Raw genomic sequence first — 7,152 nt, 5'->3', positions numbered from 1 at the left:
TAATAAGCAGTACAGCCAAATGATGACACCAGAAAGTATCTTGCCAGTTGTATTTATGCTCAAATATTACATCACAACACAACTCATAAAATAACATATCTTTGCATACAGTTCGGGGACAGGGTCCACAGCTTCGATGCGCAGGAGTGGCATGAACCAACCACCCCCACTGCGGTTTTGGGACCTGCTGCAATTCGATGCTTATACAGGGCTGCTCAATTCCAGCAGGGAAGGAGGATTAGGGTGACGATGGTTGGATGGGAAGGGGGGAAGTAGGGAAAATGGAATGAGGTTTAGGGAGAGGTTATGGATAGGTTGGTGATGTTAGGGTAAGGTTTTGACCACTGCGCACGCTTCCAGCAAGCTGTTTCACTCATAGAAACACACGTCCCTGCATCTGACTCTACACACACATATACAATATCACTATAGCAGTATACAAAGGCACAGCAACATAATAAACACACCTTAGGTAGTGCAGCACTTAGCTTTGGTTAGTCGTCACTCAGAGTGTCCCTTGTTGTCTCCAGCGATTTCGTTGTGCCAGGATGTGTCCTAGTAGCTGTTCAAATGCTGCAAGAGAGTTCTACAATGAGTGCACATATCAAACGCTGCCACATGTGGCAGTTCACGGGCATGTACACATGCAGGAGCTTTAGAGAGGCCACACGTGGCTACTAAACATGCACAGTAGAGGCCGCATGTGTCTCTGGTAGCAAATGCACAATGAATAAATAAATAAAATAGTGCTTGCTTGGGCAGCACATATACTAAAATTGGAACGATACAGGGAAGATTAGCATGGCCCCTGCGCAAGGATGACATGCCAATTTGTGAAGCTTTCCAGTAAAAAAAAGAAAAAAAATAGAGAGAATGAGCGCGGAAGAGAGAAGAGTAAAGAGGGGGTGGAAAGAGAGAGATAAATGGTAGTAGTCGGAAGAGAAAGACAGAATGAGAGGGAGGAATAGAGGCAAGTTGTAGAGAAAGAGAGAGAGAGAGAGACAGGGTGGGTCTGTATCCGGGAGATTGTTCTGCTGAAATCCACATGCCCATTAGTTAAATAAAATGCTTTTCCAGATCTCACGCACTCCAAGGCACAAGCTCCGATTTCTAGTACAGCAAACATCAGGTTGGCTCATTGATTTAAAAGAAAATGCACAACATATACCGGACTTAATAATCTGTGCTTGCATTACCACTGTAACACATGTTCAAGCTGCCTCTTGTCCCAGTTCTGCCCAACCCATGTCGCTCTTCTTGTCCAAGTATTGTTGAAAGCTGCTATCCCTGCTCGATTTCCACCACATGGCTGCCATTGTGCTGCCCCATTTGAAATTGAATGGAAACTCGTTTCACTAAAACACGTGCATAACAAATACATGCTATTACTGCTATGTATGAAAGTATGTTCGTAGGTAGTAACAACATTACATGCCATTCCCAACTGTGTATGTTCCAACTTAACTGTAAAGTATTTATCCTTCTATATGGATTCATATGAAGGAGCTAGCAAGGGAACAAGGAGGTTTCCCGCAGTTTCTGGCTATGATGATGCTCTTTCACCCAATCATGTAACAGTAAGTAGGCAACACCCTTCCCATACAGCTCAGTACTCACTGCCCCTGTGCAGTGTCCTCCATGGCCGAACCAAAAACACAAAATGCTGGTGTGGGCCAGTTCTTTTGGTCAAAGTGGGACACTTCTTGGCCAATGTGCGCCCGTTTGATGAGTTACTTTACTATGGGGTTAGTACTAGTTTTGACCAGTGTTGCTGAAGAAATATTCTTTAAAATGTACAATTTACATCACATTTTATTTTTTTTAAATCCCCCTTGGTTACTATTCAAACAGTGCCACAAAAGGAATTAATAGCCATTTGCAACTGTGATTAATAGCCATTTGCAAATGTGGGCCACTTTTTCATTGGTGCACGACTCCGAGACAATTTTATAGCCCAGCCTGACCCTGTTCAAACCCCGATCCCATGCTTAGAAACAATTCGCTGGTATTAAGCACGTCATAAATAACAATTATAATTATATCTGTCCCTGATTTCGGCTCCTTTTTCTCCAGTTCTTCGATCCCACATGGTCCAGGAATACTCATTCATGCCCCAAGAAGGGAGTGCGGTGGATTCCGAGCTGCCTGTGACACTGAGTGATCATGACAGGAGACACCAGCCATTCACTGCAACTGTCCCTATCTACTCCAGACTTGATTCTGTTATTGATTTCAGCTTTTAATTCTGACTAGCCAAATATTTACCAGAGAGCAGAGACTTTCAAAAATACTTGGGTGGGAGTTTCTCAACCATGCACAGATATATTTACCAGAAAGGCTGGGCAGTACCTTTCTACTGCACAAAACCCTCAGCCATCCTCTGAGGCTATGCAAACGCACTACTTATGGACAGCCCAGAGCCCACCCTCGACAACCTCTCTGTCCTTTTGAAATGGCATTCATTACATTTTAGGCATGCCAGAGCAGTTGGGAGAAAGCATCCTGCAAGCGAGCAGTGTTTCTATAGAGCCCAATAGGCCTGAGTTGTGGCACCAGAATGTTGGATAAACAAAGCTCACACATTGGTTTACCGTAGTAGCAAAGCAGAGAGACAGCTTTATTCTGTCTTGAAACTGCTGCTGCTGCGGCACAAGCCATCAGTGGAACCCGGTCACAGTGCTGGACCTGAGCCTGGAGGATAGTAGGAGAGGAGCTTTGCGGGGTGACCAGGGGTACTCGCTGCACCGTAGCCCCTAAAGGACGTGGAAAGCATGATGGGTGGGACGCAGGTGGGCAGAAGTAATGGTCCAACTTGGTCTCGGCTGGGCCTGCACCTTGACTTCACCAGCCTTCCATAACCCAATCACTGATGCATTTCTCCATAAAGCATCAGTGATTGGTTTACGGAAGGCTGGTGAAGTCACGGTGCAGGGGTAAAGCCGGAGACTAAGGATGGTTCCTACAGGGCAGCAAGGCAATGGCCGAACATAAAAGGCAAAATGCCAGTATAGGCCCATTTGTTTGGTCAAAGTGGGCCACTTTTTTGGCCAATATGGCCCAGTAACAGTTTAATAATGAGTCACTTCACTATGTGACTAGTAGTAGTTTTGACCATTGTTGCTGAATCAATATTATTTAAATTGCACAATTTGCATTACGTTTTAATTTATCAAAAAATCCCTGGGTACTAACTCAAACAGTCTGTCAGAAAAGGAATGAATTGCTATTTGCCACTGGCCGTGCCAGGACCTTCTTTTCGTTGGTTCCCCGTGGGGCCGCCGTTAGCAGGGCTTAAAATCAGTGCGTACTACAGTAACAGCACCCTTACATTTCAGCAGCACTGTGACTGCACTTTCCTAGGGAGCTTGAACATGTGCCAAAACACACATCCAATGTTCTACCTTTTCTGTATTCGAGGGAATGATCCAGTTACCATTCTCAAGGGCATTATCGAAACCTCTGTGGTACCCCTGTGGTAATGGCGGGCCCAACAACTGCAGTGCTGACCTGCTGCTGCCTCCGTGTGAGATGGTATTGGACATACGTGGTGGTTACATGAAAGAAGATGAAGATCTGGATTTTGGTGGCAACATTGATACCCAGGTTGCGGGCAGATGGGATGGAAGTTATGACTGGGAGGGAAGGGATGGGAGACAGAATGGGTTGAGCGTGAAGCAAGAGAATGGAAGTAGGTGGTCTTGGCCTTTGCGGTGAAGAGAAGCATAGGGCGGCACTGAATATTCAGTACCAGGTGGCAAAAGGGAAGTGTGCTAGACACGGATAGAGTGAATGTGTTAGGAAGAGGATGGACAGGAAGATTGGAGCACCAGAGGGAAGCTGAAAGGGCAAATAATGCTTCTGAAAGCAGAGGACAGAGCCTTGGGGGCACCCACTGGTGCAGGGGTGTTGCTAGGTCTGTAGAAGATCCAGGGCTATGGTACTGTTGGGACTGTCGGGACACAGGGCTAGCTAGCCCTTTGGTTGTAGCCCCTGAGATTCCGTCTGGGGCTACAAACAAAAGACCAGGGGCTATAGCCCCCTAGCCCCCCCACCCCCCCAGCAACGCCTCTGCACTCTGGTGGCAAACAGGGTGCAGCAGAGCAGGCATGAGTCCACTATAGGACACTGGGCAGTGGCCGTCAGTGATGTAGTGCCAGTGCAGTGCACTGCCAGATAGACACAATCTTGACACTGCTACTTGCATGTTATCATGTAATATAGTTACATAGATAGCACAGTTGCGCAGATAGTGCAGTCACAGAGACAGGGCAATTGTGCTAGCAGTTTAGTTGCATACGTAATACAGTGGCCTAGAGATCACAAATGCATATATAGTCAAGTTGTATAGACAGTACTGAAATAGACTATTACAGTGGTAAACACAGAGTTACATAGCCAGCACAGTTGTGTGATCCATAGTTGCATAGAGAGTATAGTTGCATTGATTGTGCATGTACACAGATAGTACAGAGAAGACAAAAGTTACATTGAGTTTAGTATACTTACTATTTCCAAAACATCAGCATATATTAAGGCACAAACTTTACTTCTTTTTCCAAGATATGATTATCAGTTTAGTCCCTTCTTACCTCCTCCTACTAGCGAAAACATACTACCCACAATTGCCACCCCTCTCTAAAAAGCCTCCTGACCTTGGTTTAAACAAGAATGCTCCAAATACCGCCTCACTCCAGGGGAGCCTATTCCATAGTGTAACACTTCATACAGTTACACACCATTTCCCAGGAGACAACACCCCTTTCAGTCCATCCTCAGTGGATGGCAACATGTTTTCACAGTTGTTCTGTGGCTCTACAGGTCTCCCGGATGACCCACCTATGCTGGAAATGATCACTAGTGGCTTCAAAGCGACATTAAGATGCGATGTAAAACTCTTACATAATTATTAAACACAAGCTTTGGTATTTACATTGCAACATCCTGATAAACGCACAGCAGAAACCAATAGCAATAAACACTACTTAGATGCCAGCAGCAGGGTCGGACTGGGACAAGAAATAGGCCCGGTCACCCAAAAAAAAGTGCCCCACCCCTGGCGACCCTTGACCTCTGTTGACATCACCGGAAGTGATGTCGTTTGACCCCACTTCAAAGTGACATCCTGAGAAGCGATGAAACACAACCTTTCACCCCTTGACAAAACAGGAAGTGGCATCAAATAGCATTGTCCCTAAGTACACTAAATTACTGTGAATCCAAGGAGACGTCCAAGGCCAAATGATTATATGTCATTGTATAGCACTTACACTTAAGCTCTTTTTTATAGAACAAATATGCGTACACTATCACCCAACCTGTGTTGGTACTCATTTATCGACCTAAGAAGGATGAAAGGCTTTTTGGAAAAAAAAAATCCTTTTGAAAATAACTCTTTTTTTAAAAAACCTTTTTTTTCTTCCAAACCAGCCAAGGCATGGCCAGAAACCGGCCCCCACTCCCTAGGGACGATTTCGGTCCGGCCACGAGCCGTAAGGCCGAGGGGCCAATTCGACCCTGGCCAGCAGCACCCCGCCAGAATGACAGAAGTAGTGTGCACAAGGATTTGTTAACCCACCCTGTAGGCTTCCCAAGTGCGTGCGTTCTAGTCATCCATACAGTAAGATGATTCTCAGCGGGCATAGCGGCTGTGGCTGCTAACAATCACCTTAATTTAGGGGTGACCGGAAGCGGCCCTCTTACTTGTGGCTTGCCTGCTGGGCTGATGGGCTTGGAACGCTGCGAAGGGCTGGCCGTTCTACTGGGGTGATGGCCCATCTCTGTGTTCACCAGCAGATGTTCAGAATCATCTCATTGAAAGAACTCCTTTGATTCGTGCCAAGTGGATCAAAATTCAAACATGAAGACAGAGGCTGGAGCACAGAGTCACAGGCGAACGCCCTGCCAACGAGAGAGGCAGCAGGAGACTTGGCACTTAACAAGAGAACTGCGTGTGCCTACACGTGCATGCACCCAAATGAAAATGCCAGGCCAGGCCCAGCCAATCAACCCCACCCCACCCCCACTGACGTTAGCGTCCTCTCTCTCCTGCTGCTCCAGTCTAATTGGCTCACTGTGCTGTCGGTGCTGCAATTTCCCCGGCCCCAGGGCACGCAGACAACAAAGTTGCTTTCAACTTTGCAAGTGCAACAACAATTTGTTGCTAGCACCTGCAAAGTTGAAAGGAACTTGCAAATGGACTGTGTCTGCAGTCTGCAGACAAAGCAGTGTGCGAGGCAAGCTGAGCATTAGTGTTGTTACAAATACAAAACAAAACAATTAGGAGAGCGGCCTAACTGGTGCCACACCATTGGATTCCATGGCCAGCCAGGCACTGAGAGGCAGGCCAGCAAGCACGGTCCCTCTTGTCTCCCGGCTTGCATGATAATTCATCAAAGCAAGGTAACGTGTGTGTGTTAGCTTGCTTTGATGAATGTTGCTACCTGCAGCCATCCCCAATCTGCTGTGAGCTGGCCCGCCACTCTGCAGGCAGCCAGAAAAAAGTAACTAATGTTACTTAAGGTAACGTTAGTTCCAAAAATCAATATTGCACATAAAACCGGCCCAGGGGTGGCTGTTCATAAAACCGGCCCCCAGGCGCTCAAAGTCGTTTGGCCCATGGCCGAATGACCGATAGCCACAGTACAACCCTGTCTATGAGTGAAGCAAGGAAGCCAAAGGTACATAAACATATATGGCATGATTTGTTTAATGTATTACTGTAATATACATTTCACATTTGCTGTATCTCACATCTAATTAAGTGCACACCAAACAACATTTAGTAGTCTCCAAATGAGTGCCATTGTCTCTATTATATATTTCCTCCCTACTCCACAGTTATAATCTATTTAGCTGAAAAAGGTTTGTTGGGTCAACCCTTTGGGGGGACCCCTCACTCTGGTTAAATCTGGTAGATGTATGGAGGTTATAAGTGTGAATGAGGTGTATAGAGGAGTGTTGGCTATGCATATTAAGCTAAAAGAAGGGAAAACTGCTTCAGATTTCTTAACTCTCAATGTATATTGCCACAAAGGTATGGTATGGTATTGTTTATTTATAAAGCGCCTATACACAGGTAAGTGTTTCAAAGCACTCAAGGAGGGTGGGAACAGGGGAAAAACAACAGTCGCTCAGAGCCCCTGAAATTCTGAG

The 7,152-nt window shown here is 46.1% G+C and overlaps 1 non-coding gene across 1 annotated transcript; it reads left to right on the top strand.

Annotated features, from left to right (window-relative positions):
• The first annotated feature begins 746 nt into the window (after window positions 1-746).
• LOC138526650 (U6 spliceosomal RNA) lies at window positions 747-853 on the top strand. Its single transcript, XR_011283684.1, has one exon. It is a non-coding gene; the product is annotated as a U6 spliceosomal RNA (small nuclear RNA).
• The last annotated feature ends 6,299 nt before the right edge of the window (window positions 854-7,152 follow it).

This window comes from Ambystoma mexicanum, chromosome 7p, assembly GCF_040938575.1.
Source record: "Ambystoma mexicanum isolate Mex_15411 chromosome 7p, UKY_AmexF1_1, whole genome shotgun sequence".
Lineage (NCBI taxonomy): Eukaryota > Metazoa > Chordata > Amphibia > Caudata > Ambystomatidae > Ambystoma > Ambystoma mexicanum.
Note: the sequence above shows the minus strand (reverse complement) of the source record. Positions and strands in the feature narration are given on the sequence as shown.